Here is a 4,123-nt window from a genome sequence, read left to right on the forward strand (position 1 = left end):
GAATTCACACAAGACATCTTTAATTTACCTCTTATTAATTTTTGTTTGCTCCCATTCATTAATGTTTAACAAAGCAGTAACTCTTTAGTATGTACCTAACCCTTCACTCCATTATTAATTAAAGTAGCAGAGCAGCAACCCCCTCAGCAATCCATATGTAGTCAGCAGTTTCCCCAGTAATTAATATGCACCATAGAAACTCATCCTAATAGTTAATTTAGTCAATACAAGGTTATGCAGCCTCCAACTGTCTAGAAGTCTTCAATTAAGGGGCCCCCCACTTATAATATACTGTCTGGGAGCCCCTTATTAACCCCTTACCAACATGTGACGTAATACTATGTCACAAGCCGGGTGCATGGAGAGGGCTCACGGGCTGAACCATCTCCATAGCCGGTAAGTCTTTGCTGCACATTGTGTGTATTTTCCCGCTGATCGCCACCGGCGGCTTCAAAAAGAGGGTGGATTCGGGTCCGGCCGGGATTCACTAAGGCAGTTCCTCCGACGTCCACCAGGTGTTACTGCTGCGATGAAGACCATCGGAGTTCACCGTCCTACGCTGGATGCAGGTAAGCGCGTGTTGAGCGTCACTTTTTTTAAAAAATGTGGCGGTTTTACCGAATCCGTCGGGTTTTTTTACGGCCACGCCCCCGATTTCCGTCGCATGCATGCCGACGCCGATGTGCCACAATCCAATCACGTGCGCCAAAATCCCGGGGCAATTCAGGAAAAATCGGCGCAAATCGGAAAAATTCGAGTAACACGTCGGGAAAACGAGAATCGGGCCCATTAGGTATCGACGCATCCGAAAATGCCTGTTCTATCAAAGTATAATAACGTTTTTTCACTGTGTTTAACCCCGTAACGGAAAATAGCGCCCAAAGTTGAAAATGGCATTTTTTTGCCATTTAAAAAAAAATAACAAATTCTATAAAAAGTGATCAAAAGATCATACAGTACTAAAAATGATAACATTGTAAACGTCATCAAAAGCCTCAAAAATGACACCACCCACAGCTCTGTATACCAAAGTATAAAAAAGTTATTAGCGCCAGAACATGGCAAAAATATTTTGTACAGGAGGTTATAATATTTGTAAATGTGTGAAAACATTATAAAACCTATACAAATTTGGTATCCCCGTAATCGTACTGAACCAAAGAATAAAGAAGACAAGTCATTTGGGGCATACAGTGAAATCCGTAAAATCCAAGCCCACAAGAATACGGCACAAATGCGTTTTTTTATTATATCACTGCATTTGGATTTTTTTTCCCGCTTCCCAGTACATGGCATATTAAATACCACCATTTTGAAGTGTAATTTGTTACGCAGAAAATAAGCCAAACACAGCGCTGGACATGGAAAAATAAAAAAGTTATAGAATTTTGAAGGTGGGAGTGAAAAATTAAAACGCAAAAAAAGGGCTGTGGCGGGAAGGGGTTAATATACCATCCAGGAGTTCCCCTCCACCAATAATATACTAGCGGGCGCAGGGCCGAAGTCTACAGAGACATCATTAGACTCCATTGCAGTTTTCTACTGCTCTCGCAGTAGAGAATGTCCCTCGGGGGTCTTTTATGACCTCATGGGGGACATATAAAGTAAAAACAAACACACAAAAAAATATATTAACAAATATTCAGAAAAATACATTTACATCTCCCAATACAGTATAATAAAAAATCCCCCGCTACACTACAATAAACATTGCCATAGTCACCCCGTTTGTCAGATATTATGTATCAAAATGACCAAAACAAAATAGGAAATTCATTAATCATGTTGATTTTTAATTAATTTGAAAACTAAAAAACTATATGCTATAAATCACAAAAAAAACCTTTTTTAAATTTTAATTAGTATAGTCTCACACAGCCGCACCTGCACTGAAGATCACAATTGCGCAAGCCCGAGACAAGAGCGAGCTGAATGCACGGTCGGGAACCTAAGCGCACTGTGCGGCTGTGCAAGTCTATGCCGAGATCTGTTGAGGAGCGCATAATATGATTAAGTGGAATGCGTAACTATCAATAGCTAGAGCGCCAAGCGCGACCATAGTTCTGCCCAAAAGTGCCAGACCCTCATTTGAATATTTTTATGAAGCATTTTTCTCTTTATAAAAAGGTTTCAAAAAGAAATAAGAGGTTTTGCTCAAAAAACAATTATAAAATTGAGCAGTGCATAATTAGGGTAAGAGGAGAAGCACCGGGGCAGCCACGGGAGCGACAGAGCCTCATTATCATAATTTTATAATTGTTTTTGCAGCAAAACCACTCAATTCAGGGATTAAACAAGATATGTTCCTGCATCAGTGTAGCTACAGCACTCTCAAGGTATGTTTGTTTCATAATGCATCAAATCAAATGGTAGATTTCCTTTAACTATTAGTCTATGCATTTGGACAAAATGTACATGCATTTACATTTTTGTGAAAAAATTAAGATAAATAAAGAAACAACTAACGTAAATTACAAGACAGGAAAACGTAACAAACCAGGCGCAAATAAAGGCGGACTTGAGACAAATTGAGGCACATTTACTTACCCGGTCCTGTGGTGATCCCCGAGGTGCGTTGTCCGACGAGGATGAAGTCCGTGCGCCTGATATCCTGCATGTGTTGCTTCCCAACCGAGGTCCGCCAGAGTTCACCTTCTTCTTCCCGGTGTATGTGAGTGCTGATCTTGCGACACAATTTGAATTTTAAATCCTGTGCTTAGTCCGAATCAGTCGGGTTGTCTGACGGCCACGTCCCCCGATTTGTGTCGCATAAATGTTGGCGTGCGCAAAAAAAACCCTGTTAAATGTGGTGCAAATCGGAAATAGTTGGGAAACCTGACGGAAATGCTGTGTGCAGACCCTTAGTAAATGTCACCCAAAATTCAGCACTGAACGGGTTGTACAGTGTACAATTGGACTATACGCCACATTTATCATGCAGTGTACAACAGAATGGGGCACATGTATTATCGCATCTTCGCCCAAAAATTGCCGGGATTTTAATGTTTTTTTGGCGCAGAACTGTTGCGGATCATTTATGAGTTTGCGCCAGAAAGAACAAATGTTTCCGACTATCCCGACTCCTCCGTCTTTTTCTGGCGCAAGTGGGCATGGCCTAACGTTTCCACATTATCCTCCACATTTATGTGTATTTTTTCTGAATTTTTAGGCGCTATTCCAACCAGGAAAAAATTGGTCAGTTAGCAAAATTAAGGCGTAGTCCATGTAAGATTTTCTCATTGGTGTCGGCATTTTTATGGCGCCCGACTGATCAGTTCCGTCTACCCATTAATTACTAACAGCCGTGCGCCACTTAAATACATCGGGCTGTGCTTTCCGGAGACTGATTGCCACAATTAGTAAATCCCCCCCCCCCCAATGTATTGCACCCCCCATGTTTAAGGTGCACAAAAAAAAAAGGTTGGTGCACTCTGTCGGAGCAGTGCAAGGGGGGACAGATACATGAAGAACAGGCACCACAATTCATGAATCTGGCACCACCTTCACACTTCACTGTTTTCGATAAATGTGTGCCATTGGGTCTAATTTATCAGCTCTCATCTTCCTAATGATGGGTCGCTCAGGAGCCAGATGAGCCAGGTTATTCTTAGTGAGCAGAGCCTAATGAGCCGGCACGCTAAGAAGAGCTGTAATTCCCATCACTACATCTTCCCATCACAGTTTATAAAATAATCTGAGCTCTGAGCGGTTGCCATGAACAACAAGAACAGTTTTTTTTAGACAGTTTTGATAAATCCCCCGTTGTCTACATAACTTTTTATAAGTCACTTTGATGCAATGTGTGAACCTTGTTGGCAGTGGTCTGTTCTTTGCTATGTGGTAATGATGCAGTAGTTTATTTCATGCTTACTATATTTCATAAGCACATCCTCCCTCTGGGACTTGTATGTATATGTGTGACTACAGCTGCAGTGTAACGTCCTATCAGTATTAGATGCTATTCACATACTGGTAACAGCCTCCAGCACTGATCCCTGTACATGCTGGGGTATAATATTCCTCCAGATGTTCGGGCCCAGCACAAAAGTGAACTCATTTCTGTTACAAGACAGCTCTTCACATAAATACGGTAGCTGCGCCGTACATTACGGTAGCTGTCACT

Source organism: Engystomops pustulosus, chromosome 4 (assembly GCF_040894005.1).
Source record: "Engystomops pustulosus chromosome 4, aEngPut4.maternal, whole genome shotgun sequence".
NCBI lineage: Eukaryota > Metazoa > Chordata > Amphibia > Anura > Leptodactylidae > Engystomops > Engystomops pustulosus.